Genomic DNA, 16,173 nt, shown 5'->3' on the forward strand with positions numbered 1-16,173 from the left:
TGCTTCTCCGCAGCTGTAAACAACCGGGTGATGATGTTGTTCCATGTGAGGATGAACCAGTACCAGAAAAAAAACTGTCAAGACAATTTTCTGGAAATCGTAGCACTTTCAGTCTTGTGAGAGCTCACTGCATGTAGGTAAATAATTCAAACTCACATCCGTGGCTCTCTCTTCTCCACTTGCTATGAAGAACATGAAGGATAAGGACGTTTAAAGACTCTAGGGTGGTGGGGAGGCTGATGAGATCAATCCTGCCTCAAACACTGATGATTCTCTTTGTGCTGCAGAGACGCGACTGACAAAATACAGTAAACATGGAGCGGCCCTGAAAAGACGTTAGGGTATATTTTCTCATGATATGTAAAATATTGTCTTTCTAGAATGTGTTTTATCCATATTCAGGCCATGGTATTTTTACTCAGTCTCAAAGTAAACAGTGCATTGCTAAGACCCTCATGGAACAATGGTTTAATTCAATAGTGATCCTCTAACAGAATCCAGAGCTGCAATGTGTATTTGCTTTATTTGTCATGAAGAAATGAATCTGCAACTACAGTATGTTGATAATTGTTATTATCAGCACTTGAGTAAAATGCCTAAGATCAGCTGATGCTATCGCTTAAATATTAAGACTGTACACTTTGTCGTATGTAATCGTAAAATGAATGTTTTGGGTTTTGGATTGTTGGTCCTTTAAAACAAGCTAACAAAGAGAGATCATGTTGGATTATGGGGAATTTTAACAGGCACATTTTGTTTTGTTTTTCAGACAGAACCATGAATTGAAAACAGAAGGTTAATAGATAATGAACATAATAGTGAGTGGCAGTCGAATCACTAAGAGTTCACTTCATATCCACAGTTTGTTAAACGCAGCTCATTCTAATGGGCTTATCCATTCAAGTCCAGTAGCATCTTGAATAACTATGACAGCATCCAAAGAGATTGTACGGGGATATCTGCATATTTTCTGCCTCATTACTGTTAGTAGTACAATTAATCTTCCTGTAATGGGTGGAGCTCAAATAAATCAGTTTATCTTGGGATGTAAAACACAACAAATGCATCAGCTGCAACTGTTATAGCATTTAGGTTAATGCTCTAGTCTTTAAACCGGTTGTTCCCACTGACTGACAGAAAATGAGTCATTTTGGACCATCTAACATTACACAGCTCTCATTAGAACAACAGGCCAAAATGGCAGCTGGGTCACATAATGCACAGAGCTCATGTTGATTCAGTTAAGGGGCCATTCATATCACCCCCAGCAGTGGCAGAGGTAAAACTGTGGAACAATCATTTGATCACCGTGCAGGCTTATTCCTCACAGATGGCTCTCCTAAGGAACAACAGTCAGTGGCAGGTTTTGGAGGGTGGGGAGATGCAGCTGTCCCTGTTTGACTGGGTAAACAGTTGTGAGGTCTAATTTGTTCAACACCTCCACAAAGGAGAGGTTGTAACTCTATCGGCTGTTGACCTACTGTACTGCCCTTAGCCGGAACTGCAGCGCAAGCCCCTTTTCAAAAAGCCCCACTGAGGAAATGTCCCAATGAGTGCCCCGTTGAGCGAAAGGCATGCAGGCTGTGCATCTCCCAGAGTGCTCGTCCTTTTTTCACAGATCCAGTTTCATTCAGCTATCTATCACAGAGGCCACATAAGGGTGAGGCTGCATTGAAAGTACAGAGAAAAAAAACAGGGGGGGGGGGAAGTGATTTCTGGTCAATTTACCATGGAGCACAACTGAAATTGGACCTGGCATAATGTTGTATTCTACATGTGACTGATAGGAACACCATCTGTGCATGAAGCTGAAGTTATGTCATCTATAAACAAGGCTCTGAGACTCTAAAACTGTCTCTATTCCGGCACAAACCACAAGCAGGACTCATCGAGACACTTTGACTTGTTTATGTGCGACAGACAGCAACAACATACACAGGGAGAAATTCAAGTCGTACTGCAGAACAGGTAATTACACTTTGAGTTGCACACTTTAAAATCAGCTCCTCGGCTCAGGCATGAAGGAGAAACGCTCTCAAAGACATGTGTCAACATGTATGATTATCTTTGTCAGAACTATCTCTGAATGCGAGAGTAAGATCATTTTCAAATGGTATTAAAATGTAGCTACTTTAACAGGGGGCGTTGCTCTACTCTTAATAAATGCATATTTACTGGCATGAAATTCAGCCCAGGCCTTTGCTCATAGTTGTTCCTGCTATAATTACAATCATAAAAAGTTTCACCATGCTATGATGTTTTTTATTGAGGTACATATATAGTCATAATGATTATTGCCTCATCTCTGCTCCCAGTGCTCCAGATCTCATTAAGGACTGAAAAATGCTTCACCAAAGTTACTTTTACTCTTCTCGCAGAGATGCCGGGGAAGAGTCTGGTTTACGATCGCTCACAGAGCAGAGTTTAACGCCTCAAAATATCAGCTACATGCCCTGCATAGCTGTGGTTGTGTCTATCAAACAAGCACTAACAGGCTGAAAGGTGAGGGATATCCAGGAGCACTTGAGCTGAGCCAACACCCAACACATAACTACAGCAATAAAAGACATGGAAGGTTGTTTGTTTAATATTCTTTTAGATGGAGAGTGTTTGGGTGCGTTGACTTTGGTCTGAAGCATTTTAAAGACTTACTGATGTGCTCTGTAACTTATGTGCATGTAGAGAAAATTAATAATTATTCTTTGAAGTAAAATCATGAATAGCAATCCTACTCTCATCCAAACAACCAAGAGGTATTTGTAAGCTCTTTGTAGAAGACACCACGTTGACTTTTTTAGGAGTAGTATTCAATAAGTAGTATTTCCTGAGTGCTGTACAAACAAAGACATCAAACATTTACTGCTACGTAGCAGAAAACTTCCAATGAGGAATTGAGGAATCGTCATGAGGGAAATGAAGAAACGAACCATACAGTGGCTTAATTTCACGAAGAAAGAGGATGTTTGTGATAATGTTAGTAAATGGTTATTTCAAGTAAAGGTGGTAAAACCAGCAATGTGATCCTAAATTCCAGGGATGTTGTGTATTCAGCACTGTATGCACAAGTTACACAACTTCCAAACTGGGCAGTACTAAGGCTAAATATCCTATGCCATAATAATATTAGTGCCACGAAGGCAGATTTTTCCTTTGACCAGGAAAATGTAAATGAAAACATTGGTTTAACAGCCTTTCTAGGACACTGTTCATAGTCCAAGACAAAACCGTTGAGTTGGCCCAGAAAATCTATGTAGATCTACTTCTTCCCCATGCAGAGAACTGAAAGGCAGTTAAAAACAGGAGATGAGGAGTCTGTGGGTCAGTCAGCCCGCTGATCAGTTAATATGTCAATGACAGGATCTCACACCAGCCAGCAATGGGTGACCTTATCGGAGCTTATATGAATTGTTTTGGTATGCAAGCAGAATGTCTCATTAAGTTTTATCTTTATTTCAAATAAAAATATTTCATTTAACCTTATTTAGAAACTAAAAGAGGTCACATTTGGTTTATTTCTGCCTAAAATCAAACAAGCTTAAATCTAAATATCACCGCCAGCGCCACGAGGCTCCCGCACCTTCCTGCATCTCATGGACGAGAAGCTGTATGACTCAAACTGACAGTAACCAAAGAAGTGTGAGATCTCTGGCTGATTAGGCCTTCATGTCCAGGGTCTGGTGTGATGCAGTAAAAATAACAAAGCTCTCGCACAAAACGGCCTCAAACCATGTCATTCTCTATGATAGTTATCAGTAAAACGACAAAACAATCAGTGTCTTTCTTTGTGATAAAAATCCTGCACGAGATTCAGTACCTTGCTTTGCTTTGTTAATTCTTCCTGGAAGAGAACATCCATAAGTTGGACAAATCAGAAAATGCAGTTTACATGGTATCTTATTTCTATTACATGTTAAATCAGTGAGTAATATCACCTGATTTAAATGATCTGAATGTATTTTTAGTTTCAATTCTCATATGTGGCCTCAGCAGTTGCATCAACAACAGAAAATCTGAAAATACCTGACGTTACTAATGTAATACCACAAACTAAAAGACTCCATGTGGACATTTTCATACAGATTATACCTAAAAAAGTGAACAACAGAAAAAAACATTGTGTAAAGACGACCAAAAATAACTGCAAGAATTTAGTCAAGTGCGGAGTTTGAAGAGACACTTTTTAAATATATGTTATTAGAGAAATAAAAAATTGTAATCAAGCAGTTGAGGCTAGATGATCTTAAAGTGAGTATAAGTATCTAATTGTGGGTAAACAGGGAATCACAACTGAATGTATACACTTAGAATAAGAGCTACTTAATGGAGTGCTTGTCGAGGGCACTATAATTATGTTGCAACAGCTTTTAGAGATGATCACCCAGAGAAGCCACCGGTTAAACATATGAAAATGGTCTGAGGCAGAAAACTTTCAAACCAATCACAATCTGGAGTCACACAGAAAGGGATCTAACTGACAGCGTGAGTTCCCTTTGATTACAATATCAAAAGATTATATGAAAGAATAAGGACTTGCTCTTAAGCTTTAAGCAGCTCAACGATCAAGTCAAGTCTGTGAACTATAATCAAATCGAGCTAAATATCACACTTTAAATTATTAGAAGAAAACAAATGTTTTTTTGTTCTCACACAAATCAAAGCTACATCAATTACATTTGAAAGAGGAAATGCTTGACACGGTGATCTTACGCTCATTCACAGAAGCACGTGTCTGTCACAAAGTACTTTGTACGATTAGAAACATCAGCTGCTCTTTAAAATTAGGAGAAAAGGAAATATAGAAGAACAACAATTGCACTAAGTGGAACCGTACCTCTGCCAAGGCCCAACAGTCCCCTGTTATAAAACAAGTTATAGCTAAATCCCAACTACATTTCTCAGCTGCACACCAGTGGTTATGGGTTTCTATCCCTATCTGTCAGTAATAAGAATTTTAAATAAACTAGATCCAGACTTCTATTTGGAACAAACAAACAAAGATGAAAACATTCACTCCCTGGTGGCTGTAGTTAATGACGACAAGAACATCATCATTTTGTCAAGCTGGAAAGGGTTGTGGCCAGTCTGAAGAGGGAATTCGACCCATGAGTAGAAATAAATAATCACATTGCGGCTTGTCTGTGGCAGCAGCTGATGCAGAGGTCGGAAAGAACACTTGCACATTGGAGTGTAAGGAAGCCTGGATCTTAAAACACTGACAAGGTGCCAGATTGATTTTTCCTGTGCTCAAAGAGACCAGCAGGAACAAGAGCAGCCCTATTAACACACTCAGCCATTTCACTCTGCCATGATTTCTGAATTACAAAAGCCAGTCACTTAGATTCTCAGAAACACCTGTAATTATCCCTGGTCTCTTCGTTCTATAATTGAGATTCGATATAGTAACAGCGGAAGCAGCATCTACTGTGACACACTCGATTGTTCTTGTGGTCAATTTCGAAGCTCACCGGGAACATGCCTGACTAAACTTTGTGATTATTTTTAAATGATATAACACAATCAATTAAAAGACATATTGTGTTTAGAGAAGTTTCCATGCTCTGCTTCGTGTAGTTTGTCGTCAAGTCTTTCAATTCCACTTCACCTCATCAGTTCAATTGATATTTGTGTCCTGGTCATTTTCTTTGCATAACATATCTGTAGTTTGAATGTTCAGACAAATAACAAACAGACAAAAAGCTTGAAAAATCCTGTGATGTCAAATGAGAACAGCCTGATGCTGAACCACTCCAGAAACTCCAAGTGAATCATTTATGTTGAAAACTAAAGGATAGAGAAATTGCAGCGATGTGTCAACCAAGCTGTTTCGCCAAAAGATACAAATCTCCAACTGCACGACTTGTATATTTATCAACAGGTAGTCTATGTGACTTCACAATGTTTCCTGATGTGCACAGACACTGGGTCTTTGCTCTCTCTCGTTTTCACTTGTATCAGTCCTGCACTTCAAGATAAGATAAAATGGGTTCTGTTAAAAGGACATTTCCTCTTTTCCTCCCAACTGTTATAAACAATCTGAGTTTGCCAACAATGTAGAGAATTTACATTCAAGCTTCAAATCAAGATAACTAATGTGAAGATACCATTAACTTAAAGGGATAGCTAACCAAAAAATGAAAATTCACTCATTATCTACTCACCATTTTTTCTTCACCCACCCCTCCAAACAAAGAACAATCAACCAAAATTAAAACAAATATCTCCCCATGAAAAAGTGGTGAAACACACAGAAGAGATGGACGAAGATGTCAAGAGAGTTTGTGAAAAAGTGACGACAGTGTTGGGGTGCTGTAAAAATGGCGAGGTGATCTACGCAGCGGAGCTAATAGGTCACTTCCTGTCTCTGTCTGCTGCACCAGGTTTCTCTACCTCTCACCTGGACAACATGGAGGATTTGATGCTGTTGTGAATGCATCTGTGTAGAAAACCTCCTGCTGTGTTGTGCTTGTGTGAAAGGAAAAATCTGGGTAAACTCTGTAGTCAATTCTCTGGATTTTACCCAGAGGGCATATCTGAAAAAGGGTAACACTTGCTTTAAAGCTTAAAATCGCCTTGGATTTATTCAGTTAATGTTTTCAAGATGGATTTTCTACCTGCGCACTACTTGGATGCCGACTATACATAATATACACTTTACTGCCAGAAAAAAGGTAAGTACGTGTGAGCAACTAGGGTTTCAGGAAAAAGAGAGAAAGATGGCTCACAAGAGATAATGCAAATCTGAAACGAAATAACATTTAACTTAACCCGGTCCTTATTTCATTGTGGATGTAACTACATTTTAAAAAGCAGCATATAGATGTGGGTTGTAAACCTGCAAACACTGCAATGAAAACGTGTTAAATCTTTAGTGTCCATATTGAATTTCTTCCCCATCATTCAATGCAACATAAAGGTTTCTCTTCTTGATCCAGCGTGAAAACAGAACAAGACTTGAATAAATGTGTTGGGTAAATTATTTACTTAAACGCAGAGGGAGAAGAAAGAGTTGTGAAAGGACAAGGCCAGGGGCTACAGAGCAGGCAGTCCCTTGTCTAACACTGCTGGGTGTGTGTCTCTATCTGTTTCCTTGTGTATTTGTCTTTGTGGATGTTTCTTTATTACGTGCATTCCTGGACAGGCGGCCTGCCAGACAGGATTCCAACAAAGTCTCACTGAAAACTGAAATATACTGCACAGAATTAATTCAGTCAAGCTAATGGTATGTGCATACATCTTCTCTGGACATTTTAATCTATAAGAAAAAAGCTTTAATAACCTTCTATATGGTGGACGGCTGACTTGCAAAACAGAACGGAAGCACCGCGCAGAACAGTAGTGAGCTGCTCCTGTGGAGTCAGGCGTCAAACTATGAGGAGACAACAGGCCACTGCTGAATGATTCATACACTGCACTACTGTTTGCAGCACGGACAGTTGAGGTGTTGCCATGCAAGTGTCTAACCAGAGAGAGGGCATGGACAACCATTAACCTCCAATAACTACCAGCTTCTCTTCCAGCAGCTGCCTGAGAGCAGCCGAGTCAACAAAGCCAGTCTCAAATACCATCGTCGCTCTCACATGGTCGCTTTCCAGAATCAATGCAGCAGTGATCAGCTCCTGAGAGGCACAAGTGTCACATTCAACAATTGATGAGTATCAGGAGTAAGTACCAATTTAGATGCAATTTCACGATTGATTTAATAGTGGGAGTTTTTGACACAGTATCAATTACTGAACAGTTAATTCTACTGTATCTGATTTTTTTGCCCATCACATTTTAGAAAGCACGGCTTCTTACGTCCACCTGATATGGATCCATCTTCCAATTGAGTCTTGCTGCAGAAGCTGGCAGTAACATCCGACACTTGTACACACTCAATCCCTGCTGGAAGTTGAAATGTTAAAAAAAGCATCCATGGGTGAGGGAGAGCAGCACGCCGCAGTTCAGCAGCAGTAATGTTTCTCTGTTCAGCCACATCCAGTGGAGTAATAAAACTGGACTTTTATTACCATTCTTTCACTTTTTTTCCAACTTAAGTACAGTTTGACTGCTCTGGCGGTACACAACTAAGAATTTTGTCAGACAAACCAGATTTCAATACGACTTAAATTCAATGATTCATTCCTTTTTTCACCATATTGACTATTAAGTAATTTCTGCAAACATATTCTGTGAAAATGCAGAATCTGGGACATGGTTTTGAGGCGGGGAGCCTTCAATTTCTGTGTCTAGTTGCAACAGTAGCTGTTCATAGAGATTACCCAAAATGTCTTCTGGCATGTATCGACTGTATCGCATTAAGTTCGTCTCTCAGTTGGATGTATATGTTGCAGCCATCTCCACCAATCAGTCAGGACGACTTGGCATGGTGAAACGGTCTTACCCCTGAGGGTAGCTTGAAAGCCAGAAGAGCTCAATCTGCAGCTACTTCAGCGGACTTGAAATGTCCCCAGAACAACAAACAAACAAACAAATGAACACTAGACTCAAAAAATCTCAGTAGACTGAGACGTCTCCAACTGATGATTCCAATCTGTGACTTTCAGGGGCAGCCCTACTATCTGCTTGTTGGCGCTGGATGTTTGCTTAATCTTTTCTCCAGTGTTTACTCCCACATTTCAACTCACATTAACCCTTGTCCATCATTTTCAGGCACAGAAAAAACTGAGCAGTCGTCCGTTTCATACGATCTTAGACTCCTGAAACTACCACTATGATTGCTGTTTCCATGTTGCATCAGGGATCTTGGGGGAGTTACACTAGTTAACTTATGTTCTCATTTCAAAAGAACTCAGGATCACCCGATGTGGACTAAAATACATCTGCTTAATTCACATTTGTAGCAGCCCTGTTTACAAATTTGCTAACACTATGACCACTTAGTCATCCATTAAAGGAAAAGACAGAAATACAAGTGCAACCACCTCCAAAAATGCAAGTCAGCCAAAGGTCAGAGATCAAATGCTCCGTCATCCTGAAACTAAGAACAACCCTGGTTTTACTCATGTTTTCCTCAGATTGTCACTGATGTCAACACTTTCCCTTCTGTTGTCAATCCACCTCTTCTACTCTACATGCCTGTCTGCTTTCACTTTCACAAACACTGCCAATCTTCTTTTATAACGCCTGTCAAATTAAAATGCAAAGCAAACAGACTTGACTGACATTATATTCTCCCTTCAGAGTCGGAGTGTTTTTCCTCCATCAGATTTCAGTTTGGTGCAAATAAAACCTGAGACACCATACATGTAGACAACGGCACCAGTGTTATTTTACAGCAGTGGCATTATACATTTAAATTCTGTCCAACATATTCACAGCTTTGAGGATCTCAATATTACTTCAGTACTAATGAACTCAGCAGACGTCGAGTTGTCTCTCTGCTCCTTACGATGGTGCCTTCTGCGTGGGAACTGATTTATAGTTCAGAGGAGCATTTAACCCGTAGATTGTTGCGGCACCGCTTCCTCGCTAGATGGATGTGTTGTACATTATCAGGACGTGTCGTGCATTTATTATACAGCCGGAGTAATTGGTTTACCTTCATTTAATCTCTTGGTTATAAACAAAGCTGACTGTGGTAAGAGGAAAAATATCTCAAGGTACATATTTGTCTGACGTTACTGAAGAAAAGCATTATCAAACATTTTCTACAACGTGCTTCATGCTGCGTTTCCTCTCAAGAAATTCTACAGACAATGGAAAAAGCAAAGCAGACCAAGCTGGAAAGTCTCCATGTTGTCGATGCAGCGCCATTGCCAAGCAAATAGACACCACAACATCAACACAAAGGCATAAATCTGTCTAAAGCTGTTGAGTGAAACGTTACCCACCCATTTTTTTTTTTTCAAAACAGTCAGGACGGTCCAATCCACTTATGTTAAAGCCACAAGATTGCTTCTCTGACTGTTTAGACAAATGTCCACAATGTAGACGTTTTTATAATGTGCAGTAAACATCACAGCCATGGCACTGAAGAAGGAATCAATATAAACCGCCTGCAGCTACACCGTGTGATCCGGCCAGCGTCATTACTGGGTTTTTTTCCTCTGTAATGGGTGAGTGAAAAGTGCATGATTACTGCAAGTGTTGCTTCATTTGCTGGTTTTTGATTAACTGCATTTCTCGGTTTGGGATGTTTGGGAGAATGACTTCTTGCAGCCTGATCAGATCAGTAGCTTGTCACTCGTGTCTATATTGACAGGGAGAAACTACAGATGAGTTCAGTCAGAAAATGTAGAGTTTGTTAGTTTGCCGTTTTCCAGGATAGTCTGGTGTGTTGCATTAATATTTCAAACTGCATCTCCCATTCTGTGCATTCTCCGGGGAGTTGTGGATGTTTTTAGTTTTCTAGAGAAGCAGATCTCATTTTTATATGGTACTGAAAGATATTTTAAAGAGTGCTGGGTTTCTACTTGGGCTGCAACTAACAATGGTTTTCACTGTATAGTTACCTATTATTTTTATTAGTAGAATGTCAGAACGCCATCTTGTCAAATTGTTTAACCTACAATCCAAAGACCAAAAATACTAAGTCTATGTCTTTTGTTACTAAAAAAATCAAGCCAATCCTATCATCATTAACATATTTAAATGTATTCACATATTTTGCCATTTCCAACAAACAAAAATACACTTATTTGTCTGAGTGCAGGACTTAATACCACGGACAGTGGAATTGTTGGTGTGTTAGTAACCGAAACGAGCACCAGACGATACAAAATGGTTGACAGTGGTCCAAATGTGGTTGCCAGGGGAACTGGCCGACCAATGCTGTCAAACCTAAAGAGCCTTAATGCAACTAACTACTTGCTGAAACTGACTTTAGTTCAAGATTAATAGATTTAATGGTTGAATCCATTTTGTAAAGTAAAAAGGAGAAAGTGAGAGAGTACTAGTTTCTCTGGCAATATTTTATATTACAAGAGCTGAAAACACGTATTGCCTACGAAACTAGCCCCATGATATTTGTTCAGAGGAGCAATAAAGCTTGTAATCCCAGTTAATTCTTTAACGATGCACAGTCAAAATAACTGGACATTGTCACTGAGAGCATGAAACAACAAAACTTAATTTGTCTACAAACGGAATCTGTTTTCATGCCAATATACTACAAAATAAAAGGAGACAAAAACCTGTGGGTCTTTGTCCCTGTGTAATCTGGCAGTGAGAAGAAATAAGAAAGAACAAGCAGTAGAACTGCAAAAAGAATTACTACTTTTTTCAGTTAACAAAAAAGCATTTGTTAAAATTTCTCTTTGTCCTGCTTCAATTTCGTCGTTTGTGGATTTACTCTCATTCGCTCGTCAATATCACAAGTGAGGCATGTGTCATCGGCGAGAGACAATGTTCCTCTTTGATTCTTCCGACAACACTGGATTCTGCAGTATGATTAGGGCGATGGGGACAGTGCCTCAGAACCACCCACTCACTGCCACCATGATGCAGTATTGATGCGCTCGGAGGAAATCTCACACATCACATCTTCACAGACCTTTCTAAACCCAACTCTAAGAATGTATATTTATAAAAGCCTGTGACATTCCTACACATAAAAAAAAAAAATCAAGCTTACAGCATCTGGGAGGACACGGGACTCGCTTTCTGCCAACAAATTGATGGGCCATGTCTGCAACAGAGCAGCAACGATTTATACCATTTTCACACTGGCGTATTAATCAACCATTTGTCGACGGAAAAAATTGTTGTGTGTACAGTGAAAAGATCACCAGTGTCAGGAACAAGTGAAGCGAGAGTTACTAACAATGTCGTGTTGCTTATGAGTGGGTGAATAAAGACAGTACTGAAAGCAATAGTGTGTTAAACATACTAATGGTGTTTCACAGGGCTTCATTACTGCAACAACAAAAAATATCTTATCAATTTGAGCCTGAATTGACTCGTAATTTCAGTGGCTTTTCTTCCCAACAACGCAGAAGACAATACTTCAGACCAGAGGCAAATGAGACAGCATTTCTGCAGCACTCAAGACTGCACAGCACCACAAAAGCTGACAATATCTTTATAGCTTGTGTGGGGGAGAGATGTGTGTAACCTGGGCTTGCATCCCAGGAAAAGATGGATCACCAGTCTCTGGCAAAGCAACAACTGTGCAACAAGCATTCAAAGTGTGCTCTTTTCTGCTCTAACTGGATTTTACTGCAGCGAATTGCCAATCAATGCCATAAAAACTAAAGCAGAATTGCATATTCTTTGACCCATGATACAACTTTACAGCTCAAGAGATTAATGCCCCACCAACTCAACATTTTCAACTAAATCGTAGCCACAAGGGGAAAAAAGAGGTAATATTAACAATTTGCACGCACAAAAATAATTCTGGTGGCCAGCTCACAACTCAGATGTATTTGCCCCCACGAGAAATGACCCAAGCTGGTCCACATATTGGGTGAATGGATCAATACTGACTATAGAAGCGCAAATCCATTTCAAATCCTTTGCTTACTCTATGGCATTTCAAGTAAACAACAAGCTTTCAGAAGTACAACTATCGCGCTTCAATGTTTGAACAAGCAAATAAAACAGCAACATGCTTTAATTCATGATATTTACAGATACAGTGTAGGTCCGGGAGTCAAAACACAGGTTTGTTGCAACATTAACTGCAAACCTTTCCCCACAGCTACTAATAAAGCAGCATTTAAATATTTCTCAGGTTCACTGTGCCTCTGAAACACTGCTGTCAGTGTAGACTGCATTTTGTTTCCTGTCCAAATTTTCTACCGACATGGGCTCCAGATGATGCTTCTTTCTCCACCAGCGTGATACAAAATATTGTACGAAACACACCTATTACAGTTAGGTTTTAATAATACAGGTGATAAAATGAAATCTTTTACTAATTTCTATGTACGCCTGTTGTCCGCCAAGTGTGAAATATGCAGCTGTATGACGCAGGAAAATAAAGAACTCGATTCTGTCTTAGGCCTGTCACTTATAGATATTAATGATTACCTCAATTAATTGGTCGGTCTTCATAACATCAGCAAACATTAAATGACAACAACAAATTCCAAGGTGATATCATTGAGTAACCAACAGTATAAATATTTTTAACAGTTTGAAAATTATAAAAACACAATGATTGGAAATAGAATTATGACATCAATAAATAATCACAGTGGTCAGTGCATTTTACTAATCACTGCAGATCTCAGTATTGGTTGGTATCTAAAAAAAGCAGGATTATAATAAGGCACAAAAAATATCTTTCAAGGTTTTTATATTCAGATTCTAAAACATATTCCTGTTAAAGGAAACTGAATACAAAAATGAGCTAGTGATAGTAAAGCCAGCTATGTGCAACTGCACTGGTTTGAACTGACTACTACCTGGAACTCAGATCGGATCATGAGCGTAATGCTGTTTTTCCTGGAGACTCGTGTGTTGCTGGAGCCTCCCTCCAGCACTTTAACAAGCCCATCCCCCATCATTCAGGTGGACCACTTGGAATAAATCTCAACCCTGGGAAAACCCTGTGTGATGGCTCGAACTACAAAGAATCTCAATCTCATCTAAATCTGTCAGTGTGCACTCACCCCTGCACAAGAGACATCAAGAATTTCATATGCTTCTCATTTAGCAGGTCTGTTATTATACTTTTTTTTAAGATATTTTTACCAGAGTAGACACCAAGAATGCATTAAGTATGTGAAAAGACATTCATAAATGGCTTAATTCAAGTGATTTAAAAAAAAAAAGAGGTACTTTAAAAGGATATAGTCCAAATCCTTTCGGAGTTTGCCATCAGCTGGTGTGCAGCCATGAGATGACGGGAGCCTTACAAAGCCAAAATAATCCCCTTGTCCTGGACTAATCTGTTTCCCTGGACCTCTGAACAAACACTGTTTGTTTTAAGGTTAAACTCTCTTCTTACACAGCGTTTGTTGGATGTCCATCCTGGTGTGGAACAGGTTTTAAAAGGTGAACAGTTGGGCAAAATTAACCCAAAACAAAATGAGAAACTGGTTTCTGCAGGTCCCTGAATCATAATTCCTTCCAGTCATGTATATCTACAAAAACACTGAGTAAAAACTATGGCATCATCACATACATAAGTCCATTGTATTAGGAGTTGTTTCTATACTCCGAGCAGCTCAATTATCTCAAAAATCACATCTGGTGAATAAGAAAATAGGGGTTTCCTCAAGTGGCGTTGTGCTCATGTTCAGCCTGGGCCCGCATCCAAGCACTGGCCAAATTTACACAACTCTGACTAAACTATAAAATGTCATGTTATTGTGTGGAGCTTAGGGTCTTAAATTTCACTTCCACTTTGCAATTGATGGCTCTGTCAGTTTGTGTAAAATGGGCCTGGCGTGCTACAGCTAAGCTCCGTTCAACTATCACCACTAAAAATGACCAATAAAAACCTGTAATCAGATAATGAAGAACTGTTTTTGAAGCAGCTCATTGTAAAAAAGAATAATTTTCCTTGTAAAGATGAGAAGGAACAAACGTTTGTTCTGAAGGAATATTACAATTATTAACATTAACACCAGTTTCCTAACATTTTTGTTTGCCAGATACATCGATTGACTTTTGAAGGCGATGTGAAATTGTCTGGGCGTGACGTTGCTATATTATTATGTTTTGAATTGATTTCAGTGAGAAACATATAGAGAATAATAAGTAATATGACTGAAGATGAACCCTCTCACATGTATGAAATCAATACAGAAGTCAGTCGGTAATGAATCAATACCGACTAAGACCCTCACAGCCCGGGTGAAAACCTTGCATCATTTATAGGAACAGCTTACACATTAGAGTAGCTCGAGTAACATTGATCCTCTCATTGTGCACCAGACCCAAACATGGCTCGATTAGTTAAATCGTTCAAATACTGGAATAGTTAATCGCAACACTTAATTTGTAACAGACTCTGAATGTCCCAACTTTTAATTATGCCCACATGCCTGTTTGTGTCGTCCACTGCTATCTACAGTTTACATTCCTAACTGTACATCAGTTGAAATCTCTACCCAGTCAGGCTACAATGGCTGCATACCAAGCCTTTACCTCAAAGAACCCAACTGCTAGTGTCTGCTGAGACGTTGCAGAACAAAACAACCCCACATCTGCTGCTGACTGGATGGAAAGAACTTCCAATGTGAGCATATTACCAAATACAACATAAATACATGGCACAAATGAGACACATTTACTGCATGGCACACTGGAACAAAGTGGATTAACAGTACAGTGTTGCTACAATTGTGTGTAGGAGGGCCTGCATTTATCTTTATGGTTTTCTTTTATCAGTTTCATTAGCGCGGGGTTTTTGCCACGTCCAGAAAATGGAGCTGCCAAAATGCAAAGTGGCCGAACTGGTTTTGAAAATTAACTGCAGCATTAGCCGGGAACGCTTAAGGGCTCTTTAGAAAGTAAAGTGTCTCCCTGCCAAATATCCAAAGTTTCCTTTCTGTCTTGGTTACTGGTGTGTTTATCTGAACACATTCAGACAATAGGTGGTTCACCAGCTCATCAAAATGCTTGAGTTAACAGCGAAAGCAAAGATTTCAATTAAATGAATAACAATGAAATAAAGTCTGATGGCAACTCTGATCTCTATTCACGGACAAAATTAGCCAAATCTTTGGTGGGTAATGCACTGTAGCCATGTACGATCAATAACTCAATATGTTTTGATCTGTTTAGACAAAACATCTAAAAAAATTTCCCTTGGATCTGGGAAATGGGACTGGGCCTTTTTTTCTACAATATAATTTACCAAATGACAAATCAATGGGATGAATGGACTAATTGTAAATTCCAAGTTGCAGCACTAAAAACAGGTAATGGATATAGATCTCCTAGATTTGTTTTGTTCAAACCATCGTGACCAAACATGGTCATACTTTACAAAGCTGACACTGTCTATTTATCCTCTGAACATTAAGCTAATATTGACACGTGCATTGAACTAGCTTATTCTTAGGTATGAATCTACTTCATGCTAAAACTGAATCTGTTGTTGTCACTGTGAGATAATGATTACGACTCACTGAAACCAGCCCATTCATTTAGACACACCAGATGGTGGATTTAGCAGTTACATCGTCAGCTCTGAGCAAGTCGCACATGGAAAAACGGAAATTTGCAACACAATTTGTTGGGAACAACCAATCACATTCACTGAGGTGTTGGCAG

The 16,173-nt window shown here is 39.3% G+C and overlaps 1 protein-coding gene across 1 annotated transcript in view; it reads right to left on the reverse strand.

Annotated features, from left to right (window-relative positions):
* znf609b (zinc finger protein 609b) overlaps nt 1-16,173 on the reverse strand; it is a 65,667-nt gene that overhangs the window by 47,923 nt on the left and 1,571 nt on the right. The window lies entirely within an intron of this gene.

The sequence above is a fragment of the Paralichthys olivaceus genome, chromosome 1 (assembly GCF_024713975.1).
Source record: "Paralichthys olivaceus isolate ysfri-2021 chromosome 1, ASM2471397v2, whole genome shotgun sequence".
NCBI lineage: Eukaryota > Metazoa > Chordata > Actinopteri > Pleuronectiformes > Paralichthyidae > Paralichthys > Paralichthys olivaceus.